Source organism: Medicago sativa, chromosome 3 (genome assembly GCF_051527215.1).
Source record: "Medicago sativa cultivar Bolivia chromosome 3, Bolivia_mono, whole genome shotgun sequence".
NCBI classification, from domain to species: Eukaryota; Viridiplantae; Streptophyta; class Magnoliopsida; order Fabales; family Fabaceae; genus Medicago; species Medicago sativa.
In genome coordinates, this window is record NC_140751.1 from 52,675,798 (window position 1) to 52,688,664 (window position 12,867).

At 34.6% G+C, this 12,867-nt stretch overlaps 1 pseudogene; it reads left to right on the forward strand.

The window, feature by feature from the left end:
• Window positions 1-2,479: 2,479 nt before the first annotated feature.
• Window positions 2,480-3,442, forward strand: LOC146938244 (agamous-like MADS-box protein AGL62 pseudogene; annotated as a pseudogene).
• Window positions 3,443-12,867: the final 9,425 nt, after the last annotated feature.

The following is a 12,867-nucleotide window of genomic DNA, read 5'->3' on the forward strand; positions in this document are numbered from 1 at the left end:
AGTCATAATATAGTCATTTTACAATTGTCATTTAAAAGACTTGAACTTCGTCCTTGAAATTACAAGGTCAAACTCTTTAATACTATTGATCTAACACATTATGTAGATATTTAAACTAATTGTATAGTTGAAGTAAGAGAGACAAAACAATCATCCTATCAGTATATCACATCTGCACCACCTGTACTATGTATCCGAGTTTAATTATAATAATATAATATTAAGAATATAAATAATATATTTTATAAAACTGATTAACTTAATAAGAATAAGAATAAACATTTAAAAACTAATATTTTCTATCATCGATTAACTTAATTTTTTATTTTATAAACTGATCAAATAATTATCTTAAAGGTTTGATAATTACTAATATTTATCCTATCTCTCTGTATATTGTATGTTGATTTTTGCGCCAAGTAAAGAATAATATGACAATAAGTATCATGAATACTCCAACCATATATATATATATAAAAAATCACGAGGGCCTACTAAGTTGTCTGTAGTGTGTGTCTATATAAATCTATCCATATATATATTCTAAGAATTGAAGCAAACTTTTCCTATATTCTAGATAGTTAAAACTCAAAAATTTCTGATATAAGGGAGGATAACATAAAACTTAGAAAATAAATGTAAAATTTGACGTATGTATTATTGGAGGTCTATTAATTTAGTTAACTCCTCCAAAAACAGGCTTATTTTCTATTTATTTAATATTTTCCCCACGATATTGTCTACTCATTATAGTTACTTAGATAATTAGAATGTGATTTTATGAGAACAAGATACCTCATTTTCTACTTTATTAAATCAAAACAAAATGAGAACCAAAAATTTTATGAAAGGTAGAACCAGAAATTTTTATTTGACAAACGGATCCACTAGCTAGGTTCAATTGAGAATTAAGGATAATTATTTAGTTATGTAAAAAAAATTGTTTGGAAATTGTATACAAGAATCTTAACAAATCAAAGTCTGGGGTTAGCTGGCATTTGGTACTAAGTGATAGAAAATCAATAATGAGCCGTATTTAATTATTTTCAGAGTATACATACCAATTACCATACACACAATTCCTTCAAAAAAAAATATTACCATACACAAAATGTAATGAATTAAAGATGATTTTTATCAAAATAAATAAAATTAGAGATAATTAGTACTTTAAATAATTTATTTATTTCAAAATTATACTTTTCCTTTTAAATTATAATATATTATAATTAATTAAAATAATTTTTTGGTGTGTCATAGTTTTGATTTATTTCATAGTAATTTAAATAATATTTTTTAAAAGTGATAAGTAGATTCAAATTGTTCTTAAAAGAATCGAGGAAGATGGAAATTATTATTAATTAACCCAACACTAATTGTCATTTTACACCCGTCTATGAGACAAATTAAACATCACTTTTAACTTAGAATTCAAACTTATATACCATTTGGTCACTATTATAAGCAAAAAAATTATGAAAAGATTTGGAAACGAAGTAAGAAATGACACATACAGTAAATAACATATATATTTTTTTGACAAAAATAAATAACATATATTTTTAAAAAATATAATATTAATTAGTAAATAACATCATTTAATACAAAATATAAATAAAAAAAATCATGGAGTTTTCAAATTAATATTTACTCTTCTATTCAATAACCTAATAGTGGTCTTTTTTATGGGTTTTTTCAGTCCTTTTGTGATTCGAATCTCATGAGATATCAATAATAATTTTTTCATTTTAAAAAATAGAACAAAAAAATAATAATCGCAATTCGTATGTTACCGTTGGCCGTTGATTTGATTTTTTTTTGATTTGATATTAAAAATTAAATGATTTGCATTCATTTTTTAGAAAATTCATAATAGCTATATAATATTTTCCATCTCACGAAACATTTTTATTTTATAAACGTAAATAATAATTTTAAATGTCCGACAATTCATATTTATCGTATCACTTAGTATATTGCCTTTTTATTTTTACGTCAAGTAAAAAAAGACAGACTGCAATGGATACTACAACTATGTACAACATCATCATTCTTATCATTGTACTAGACTTTCTTTTTAATTTTAAAATATATAAAGTAATATGAACATAATTATTTCAAATTCTTGGAATTATCCAGGTACAATTTATCTAACGATTGTTGAATAAGGTAAAGTATATATAATCGGAAAAAGAACAATTTTTTTAAAATAATTGAATTATCTTCCATATAAGCCATTAAAAAGAGATTTCATGATAATCTCTCAATCCAGCAAATATTTTAATGTAATGAAAAGACACGACGTTTGAAAAAGAACCGCGTCTTGAAAATACACTCACAAAATTTGAACGGAAATATACTCACAAAATTTTTCTATAAAAGGACTCATTCACACCCAATTCCAATGTACCATTTCTTAGTCAAAATTTACAAACACACTCACCCACCCTTTTCTTTTCTCTCTTTTTGTGCTTCAACCATGTCAAGTGGAAGGAAAAGCCGAGGTCGCCAAAAGATTGAGATGAAAAAAATGAGCAACGAGAGCAACTTGCAAGTGACTTTCTCGAAGCGCCGTACTGGGCTCTTCAAGAAAGCCAGTGAGCTTTGCACCCTCTGTGGTGCAGATGTTGCTCTCGTTGTTTTCTCACCTGGAGAGAAGGTATTTTCGTTTGGCCACCCCAATGTGGATACGGTCATAGATCGTTATCTATCTCGGATCCCACCCCAAAACAATGGTACCATGCAATTCATTGAGGCTCACCGTAGCGCCAACGTGCGTGAGCTCAATACTCAGCTGACTCAAATCAACCAGCTACTGGACATCGAGAAGAAACGTGCTGAAGAGCTGAGCCACTTGTGCAAGATGGCCGGGACTCAATTTTGGTGGGCTGGTCCCATTGATGGGATGAATCGGGCCCAACTTGAATTATTCAAGAAGGCTCTGGATGAGCTTAAGAAAATTGTTGATCATCATGTTGATAGGCTTGTAATCCAGGGTGCTCCTACTCAAACCTTTCCATTTTTTCTTGGAAACAATTCATCCTCTAACATGCCTCTCCATCATCAACCAAATCCTCCACAAGCTCAGATGCTTCCAGCACAGTTTTATCAGAACCCTATGTTGCAACCTCATTGGTTTGGCTTCAACAATATGGGGGGAGGAGGTGGATATGGACCCTCCAGATTCTTTTGATCCGAGCCCTTAGATCCACCTTAAGATGCCCGTGTCAATTTATTTTTATGTTTTTTTTTGTTTCATGTTGTTTTAAATTAATTTCGATTGGAGCCCGCATGCTTAACCTAGTTTCATGTATGTGACTTGGTTAGGCATAATCTTAGTGTTATCAGGCCTTTCATTGTCTTTGTTATCAACTTAGAAGTTGAAGTTTTGTTTGTATTGTATTATTTATTATTTGAATAAAGGGCATCTTATTTATCTATATTTCCATATCGCGTTAAAATTTTATTTAATCTCTTTAAGTCCAATATGAATTTGTTTCATTCCCTCGTCATTTTTTAATCATTAGTTGTGAGTTTTAAAATCATGATCAAGTGTAAAATAAGTGGATCAGAGGATAACAATTTATATTTGTGCTAAAATCAATTAAAATTTATTGGATAATTTACATATTTTTTTGGTTTTCCACAATTTTTTCCATTGAAGATAATCCTATTTGAGATATGTTAGACACAAATGTGGATACATCTTTCAGCTGCCACAATGTGCTAATTTAATGTCTTTCGTTAGACCAAACCTCTTGTTGGTAATTTAAGTATTATGATGGTGGATGTAATTAAAAAAATTAATTCATTGTTAAAGGCTTCACTGTATGTAAACTTTATGGCTTAAATATGTCTATAGTCCCTACAACTAGGGCTCAGTTGAATTTGCCTCCCTGTACTTACTAATCCTCCCATTTTTCCCTGCAATTATTAATCATTGGGGTTTTGGTCCTAAACCCATCTGATTATTGATGTGACATTTGATTATTGAGGTGGCAATGACGTGGCATAAGCTGACTGGTAAAAGACCATGATGGGTTAACAAATATCACATGAATTGACCTTTTTGCCCTTAATAGAATCAGAAATCACCAAAGTGCCCTCTTCTATCTAACCTTCTTCTTCAATCTCTCGTCCTCTTCTCTTTCTCCACCACCACCGCCGCCGCCGCCACCAACATACAAGCGTCGACCAGGATCTGTACATAACCACAAATTCGGCGCAACAATATACTTCAAAATTGTTGGGTTTTTAGACATATGTTGGTTGCATTTTGTTAAACCTTTAGTTATAGCAAGATGTCAGACATAATGTCTTAACATGTTGGTACGACATCAGAACCTTCCTTGATCCGCTTATTGGAGATTCACTTTTAATCGTGAAGATTTTCATATAATATCTAAAGATTTGTATCATGGGAAAAGTTGACTAAGTTAGCGAGGTTCTAGAAGAAGAGGAAGGTGGTTTGTGCTTATCTTAGTCCTTAAGAATGTTATTGCAACATTTAAGGAAACATCTGATCTGCTTCAAATAAGTTGTGCTGAAATATCGAGATTTCAGCTAATCATTAGCCAAGACTTGAGCATCACACCTATTCTGCATTCAGGCTATATAAACAAAGACATAAGACAATTCACTACTGAAGCCGCAATTGAAAAGAGTCATCTAGGGTTTTAGTTTGTCGTTTTTATTTGTGAGCCACTCTTATATCTCTTTGATATTAGAGTTAGACTTTTGTAATTGAGTTGTAATACTCTGAATCTCTCTAAGCTTTTAAGCACGAGTTGATTCTTTTCCTAGGAGAGTGTCTCTATATTTGATAAGGATTTCAAGGACGATCATTGGTCTGTGACTAAGCGGAAGTGAATGGGTTCTCATATTTAGGACTAGTGAGTGTCTTGGGTAGAAATACCACGAGTAGTGATTAAGTGAGAAGTTAGTAGGCTGGTGAAACCTTTTATGTATGCTTCGAATTGATACTACTATAGTGGATTTACTTCCTGGCTTGGTAGCCCCCAAATGTAGGTGAAGTTGCACCGAACTGGGTTAACAAATAATCTGAGTTATTTTCGTTTTGTCCTTTATTTATATTGCTTATCTGTGATTACTGTTGTCACGAATCTGACTTCTTGCAAGAAATCTGATTGGTCATAACATTGTGTACATAATTTGTTATTACTACGTGTCGGAATTTCAATTGGCATCAGAGCAGGCACCCTGTTCCGTTTCTAGGTGAGATCTAGGGAAGATATTGATACATAATTAGCAAGTGTACTAACTTATATCGAAGTAATAAAATTTATAAGATTCGTATCCACATGGACTGTTTCAACTTCTACTCGGTAGTAACGTTATTATTAAGGATGTTTGTAAAATGGGGGGGGGGGGGGGGGGGGGGGTGCACTGAGGCAATTGGTTTGATTTGCAAGTTAAAATAAAATGGTTCAAGTAAAATTGGTTTGAGAAATGATGTGGAGAGGTGACTAGGTCATTCGATTCATCTGCTCATCGCTCATATTAGCAACCTGTTTCTTAAGTCTACGAACGTATAAAGTTAAAAACAAATTAACAAAATAGCTTAGGTCAATCCTTTGATCCTAAACCCTCTTTTCTGATTATAATTCCCTAATCCCTTAGGTGAACCTATAATCATCAAAGGTTTTGAGTCCGTTAATTCAATTATCACAACCTAACAACGCTCCATCCCTAGATTGTCCGTTAGATTGAATAGTATAAATATGTCAGAGTTACATGCTAGTGTCAGTAGTCATATATACTCTAAAATCAGTTATATTGGGTCAGAATCATAAAAGCATTAAGAAAAATTTATACTGAATAAACTAGAATGGCATTCATAAAGATTAAGAGTTGCAGGTTACATAAACATGAGCTAGAACAGAATCATCTCTTGACCTAATCACAAAGGATCTAGCTACTCATGGCTAAAGCATAAATAACTAATATGAAAGAAGGATTCATTACATGAAATTGGTAATCGGATATGAGTTTTGATGGTCTCCAACCTTCTCTCCAGATCTCCTGCTCCAAAAGTCAGTTTCTTTCCTAAAATCTCCACACCTTGGCTCAGAGTGCAGCTGGGCTTTTCTAAGAAAAATTCTGATTCGCAAAAATCGTACTACAATGCTTAAAATCGTAGTACGATGCCTCATTAATTGCAGATCTCCCTTAGACGCTCCTTCATATCGTAGTACGATTCTTGAAGATCGTACTACGATTTTTCCAGTAACAAAAGTTCTTCAGGACGTTCCAAAATCGTACTATGATGCATAAAATCGTAGTACGATGCTTCCTTTGCTTGTGCACTTGAATACACTTGTTGTAGCTCATAACTCATGCATTATCACCTGAACTCGAATATAATTACATAAAAACTATAACAATAGTGATATATGACCTAGTGTCATCACAACCCCAAACTTGCATCGTTACTTGTCCTAAAGGAACTTACTTTAAAAATGGACTTTAACAGTAAAATAGCACCTACCTCATCAATGGTAAATCAAAAGTTCATCTTCTAGAGTTAGCATTAGTGAGCTAACTTGCTTGCCATAACATTCATTCCACAACTTCACGCAACATCATTGAAAAGGTTCACACAGTCGACATACTAATCACTATATTACCAAAACTTGAAAAGCTTCTAAACATCAATCAAAGTTACATTACAATACACACTTTTAAGGACTTTCAGGGTGTAACGGGGCTAAGGTCACAGGTGGGATTATTTGGGAAGTAGGCTTAAAATAACAAATTGGAGTTAAGCATTTCCTACTTACTTTGGCAATTTGGAACACCACAAGCTGAAATAATTTGCTTAAATTTGAGAACTAGAGAACACAACAGAAGTTCCGGATCACTCAATTTACAAGTCTTTGTCTAAATTTATTTCATAACTATATACACACATTATTTTGAGTTGATTTTTTTTTTTGTATCAACATGATTGAAATTTTTTTTTCTTTATATATATATATATATATATATATATATTTTCATTTTTGAATTGAGACAATGTGATCTATTTACTCATGTTCTCTATATCCCTCACCCCAAACTTAAAATGTTGCTATCCCATGAGCAACCCCAAACTTAGACTTTTGCAAACACATAATAATTGCCTAACTCCAAAAATTGGGTTAAAATCCTAAGGTCTCTAGGCTTGTAATATGGTTTGTCACCGAAACAACGGGGTCTAACCTATTGGCTCAAAATTGGCTTAAAAATGGGAAAAAAATTCAATGCAACAGGTAGGCTTCAAAGGCTCAAGGTACAAGCACTTTACCTTAGTTTGTAAGTAACGTAACCAATTGACATAAAGAAAATTCGCAAGTCCCAGAAATAGTATTAGCATGGAACACTCATATTTTGTGAAAATTGAAAAACAAAGATTTGGCTTTGGAACTTACTGGCTGAGGTTTATGGAAGTTGTCAAAATTCACATTGTCGTACAGTTCAACAAAGGAACCTCATACAAGCTCTACCTCCTTGAACTTTTGAGAAACCATTGAAGAACAAATGCTACTATACTGGTAAAATTCAAGAAAAAAGCAAATTCATTAATAATAAACAAGTGCAGATGCAACTACAAACATAGGGGAATACATAATTCATAACACTAGCAGCAGTCACACACATTTTTTTTTGAAAAGAAATACCAACCAAATAAACGAAATTAGAAAATATGATGGGTTGCCTCCCATCAAGCGCTTTCTTTTACGTCATTAAGCTTGACGCCTCAGCCACTGTTAGGGTGGCAAATATGAAAGAAAGAATATATCATCTTTTTTTTTCCTCTTGTTTGGTAGGAATTCCATGAACTTCATACAAAGAAGCATATGCTCCCATGATCCAACTGCTAGACTTTCATCATTTGAGCTCTCCGACCATAAAGAGGAATAGATATACCTTTGCAAAGGAATTATTTCTTTCAACCCCATTGGTTGAGACTTTAGGCAGAGACCAACACTCCTCACTTGTGCATTTTCTTCTACCACAACATTACACTCGGCCTCCATCTCAACCAGCTTCTTCTCACATTCACTCGCTTTCCCAACAAGATCACCACACTGAACCTCAAATTTCTCATTTGAAACTTGATTTAATATCAAGAAATCATCTAAAATATTTTGAAGCTGAGTATTGTAATCGATGTTGATAAGCTCTTTCAGCCCTTCACAATCTGTCCCCTGATCATTCGCCTCATGAAGATCACATCTCGCATTTAATCTTGAGATTTGATTGTCCCATTGTTTTATCTTCCAAGAAAGCAGATGATTTTCATACTCCAATGTAACAATCTCCTCCGTGTCATAAAGGTGTAACCTGTCTATCATAGCTGCAAAACTTGGATAAACTTTTTAGCAGCAAAGTACAATGAGATAAACATGAAGAGCATAAATCATGATATATTTTTTTTCCATTTTTTTTTAAATATATAGACAAAAAATGTAAATGACAGAAATCCTAAACAATAACGAAATTTCCAAGCTGAAATGATTCAACAGTCCCCGGCAACGGCGCCAAAAACTTGATACATAATTAGCAAGTGTACTAACTTATATCGAAGTAATAAAATTTATAAGATTCGTATCCACAGGGACTGTTTCAACTTCTACTCGGTAGTAACGTTATTATTAAGGATGTTTGTAAAATGGGGGGGTGCACTGAGGCAATTGGTTTGATTTGCAAGTTAAAATAAAATGGTTCAAGTAAAATTGGTTTGAGAAATGATATGGAGAGGTGACTAGGTCATTCGATTCATCTGCTCATCGTTCATATTAGCAACCTGTTTCTTAAGTCTATGAACGATATAAAGTTAACGACAAATTAACAAAATAGCTTAGGTCAATCCCTTGATCCTAAACCCTATTTTCTAATTATAATTCCCTAATTCCTTAGGTGAACCTATAATCATCAAAGGTTTTGAGTCCGTTAATTCAATTATCACAACCTAACAACGCTCCATCTCTAGATTGTCCGTTAGATTGAACAGTATAAATATGTCAGAGTTACACGCTAGTGTCAGTAGTCATACAAACTCTAAAATCAGTTATATTGGGTCAGAATCATAAAAGCATTAAGAACAATTTATACTGAATAAACTAGAATGGCATTCATAAAGATTAAGAGTTGCAGGTTATATAAACATGAGCTAGAACAGAATCATCTCTTGACCTAATTGTTGGAACAAAATGTGTTTAACAATGAACCTTAAAGAGTTTTGATGATGACAAGGTATTAAAAATTGTAAATTGGACTAGCTAATATTTGTTCAAGTGTACAAGACCACAGTTAAAAAGTTACATCATTAATTGGTTCTGAATGAGCAAATAAAGAGCAAAAGAAGATGAAGCTTAGACGATTCTGAAGGCAATACGCTCCTGAAAGTGGAAAGCGCTCCTGAAGTCAAGCTGCTCCTGAAGATAGTAAAAGCGCTCCTGAAGAATAGTGCTCCTGAAGACAAGATGTCCAGAAGCCACATCATCAGAAGCTGCATCATCAGAAGTTGCAGAAGCTGCATCATCAGAAGCTGCAGAAGCTGCATCAACAGAAGCTGCAGAAGCTACATCATCAGAAGCTGCCTCATCAGAAGTCATTTCACCAGAAGCTAAAGATCAACTGGATTTGCAAAAGATTCAAAGATTGAAGAATCTACATTGCAAAAGCTGTCTATTGGATTCGAAAACATAGCAGAAAATTAGTGGAACATTGCAACGGTCATTTCAAAGGTGTTTGAAGGCATGTGCTTGCAATTTGGACGAAAGCGTTGACATTGTACTATTGTACGAACTGTACAACCACCTTCTCTACTACTCTGTTTTGTGTCCACGCTACAAGACAAGAAAACAGCTCCAGAATACGGCTTCGCCTGCATAGATGTTCCTTTGGATAAGGAATGGATTTCAAATTGGTTCTTCATAGGACAACAACCAAATCAGGCAAAAGATCATTGGTGAAAGATCAAGCTTCAAACAACGACTCTTTGGTGTGCTGGCAATTTCACAACGTCTCTTTCACACCTCTATATAAAGGAGTGAAGACCTAGAGATTTGGTAATGCTGAACGACAGACTCTCAATATTTTTACTAGTGCCAAACCTCTGCTGAAATTGTTCTGCATTCACTTAGAATTTCTGTGTCTCAAAGTCATATCTTAGAAATTCTTAAGTCCATTGAGTCTGTATCTGATTTGTATTGTGAGCACCTCTGATTGTATATCAAGTGTTCAACCTTAAACAATTTTCTGTGTAATTTTGTTTAGTTAGGAAGTCTCTTGCAGTTGTGCTTGAGCAGGAAGTCTCTTGATTGTGTTCTTGAGCAAAGGAAGTCTCTAGCTTGTGTGCTTGAGCAAAGGAAGTCTCTTGCTTGTGTGCTTGAGCATTTGTAATCAGATATTACTCATAGTGAAATCTCCTTGGAAGTGCAAGGGGGACTGGACTACTTCCGGATTGTGGAAGGAACCAGTATAATTGCTTTGTGTTGTTCTTCTTCTCTCTCTCTGTTTTATCCCGCTGCATTTAGATTCTGATTATCACTTCAGAAGCTGTCTCACTTAGCTTCTGACCAGTGTGTTCAGTTTTTAGGAGAAACGAGAATTTTCCAAAAGACAATTCAACCCCCCCCCCTTCTTGTGTTTTTCTCACCTTCAATTGGTATCTAGAGCCTTGGTCTGTTGTGTAACACTTAACCGTGCAACAGTCAAAGATCTGAGAAAAACATGTCTACTCCTCCTCCTACTGGTCCTGGTCAAACTAGCTATAATAATGCATCACATGATTATAGTGATGGTAAAAGATCCAGTGTTGGAAAAGTTCCAAAGTTCAATGGAGATGCTGAAGAATTCTCCTGGTGGAAGACCAACTTTTACAGTTACATCATGAGCCTAGATGAAGAATTATGGGATATTCTGGAAGATGGTGTTGGTGATTTAGTCCTTGATGAAGAAGGAGCTGCTGTGGATAGAAAGAAACATACTCCAGAACTGAGGAAACTCTACAAGAAGCATCATATTATCAGAGGAGCTCTTGTCACTGCCATTCCCAAAGCGGAGTACATGAAGATGAGTGACAAATCCACTGCTAAAGCTATGTTTGCTTCTCTCTGTTCAAACTACGAAGGTAGCAAGAAGGTCAAAGAAGCTAAAGCTCTCATGCTTGTACATCAGTACGAGTTATTCAAGATGAAGGATGATGAAACTATTGAGGAGATGTACTCAAGGTTTCAAACCTTAGTCTCTGGGCTACAAATTCTGAAGAAGAGCTATGTTGCTTCTGACCATGTGAGCAAGATACTCAGAAGCTTGCCTGCAAGATGGAGACCAAAGGTGACTGCCATTGAGGACGCTAAAGATTTAAACACTTTAAGTGTCGAAGATCTTGTTAGTTCTCTCAAAGTTCATGAGTTAAGTCTTAATGAACATGAGTTTACTAAGAAGAGTAAATCAATAGCTCTTCCATCCAAAGGCAAGTCATCAAAAGCTTTCAAAGTGGTTGAATCTGAAGAAGAAGAACAATCAAGTTCAGATTCTGAACCAGATCCTGCTGAGATGGCTATGCTCTCAAGCAGACTTCAGTATCTGGCCAAGAAGAACAGAAAGTTTCAAGCCAAAAGGGGTAACTTCAGAAGCTCTAGGAAAGAAGATCAGAAGGGATGCTTCAACTGTAAAAAGCCTGGACACTTCATTGCTGAATGCCCTGATCTTCAGAAAGAGAAATCAAAGGACAAGTCAAAGAAATCAACGTTCAAACCAAGCAAATACAAGAAGCAGATTAAGCAGAGTTTAATGGCAACATGGGATGATTTGGAAAGTGAATCTGGATCTGATAAAGAGGAAGCTGATGAAGATGCAAAGGTAGCTGTTGGGTTGGTAGCAACAGCAACTTCAGAAGATGGATCAGATTCAGACTCAGAAGATGAAAACGAGGTATATTCCAAAATTCCCAGAAATGAACTTGTTGAGTCACTTAAAGAACTTCTTACACATTTTGAAGTAAGAACCAATGAGTTGAAGGATTTAAAAGAAAAATATGCTGATTTAGTACAACAGCAAAAATCAACTCTATTGGATCTGAAAGCTTCTGAACAAGGACTTAGGGGCTTTGACTTCATGTGTAAAACATATGAAGATCAGCTCAGGTTCTTATGTCAGAAGCTACAAGAAAAGTGTAATGAAAAACCTTTAAGTAACCATGAAATTGCTCTTGAAGATTTTATTATGTCTGGCATTGACAGAAGCAGAGTGGCTTCTATGATTTATAGCATTTACAAGAACAATCGCAGAGGAATTGGTTTTCCAGAAGTGAAACTTGAGAAAACCAATCTAAAATCTTGTTGTGAATGCATCAAGGAAGGTCTGAAAACCTTCTTCGTACCAGAAGGTGCTGAGTTGGAAACTGTTGTTCAATCAGAACCTGAAGCTTCTGGTTCTAAGGCTAAGATTACCTCAAGGCCAAAGAACTCTAAGTCAAAGGCTATGATCAAATCTGATTCCAAGACCTCAAAGGTTAGGATCCTAAAAAGATCAGAACCTATTCCTCAGAGTCTGGTGAAACCAAAACCTGAGGTTCTGAAGTCTAAGTTTCAGAAGAAGACAGTTACTGCTTCTGAAGTACCAAAACCTAAAGTGATGGTTAATCAGAAGCAACCCAACTCACAGCACAAGGTACAAGAAGTGAAGAGTAAAGCCTTAAGCACTAACCTTCCAGGACCCATAGGACAATGGGTACCTAAATCTAAAAATGTCAATAATGCAGGTATGTCTAAGAGCAGTTCCAAAACAAAGATCTTGGTACGTAGACAGCGGTTGCTCAAGACACATGACAGGAGAGAAGTCCATGTTCCTCAG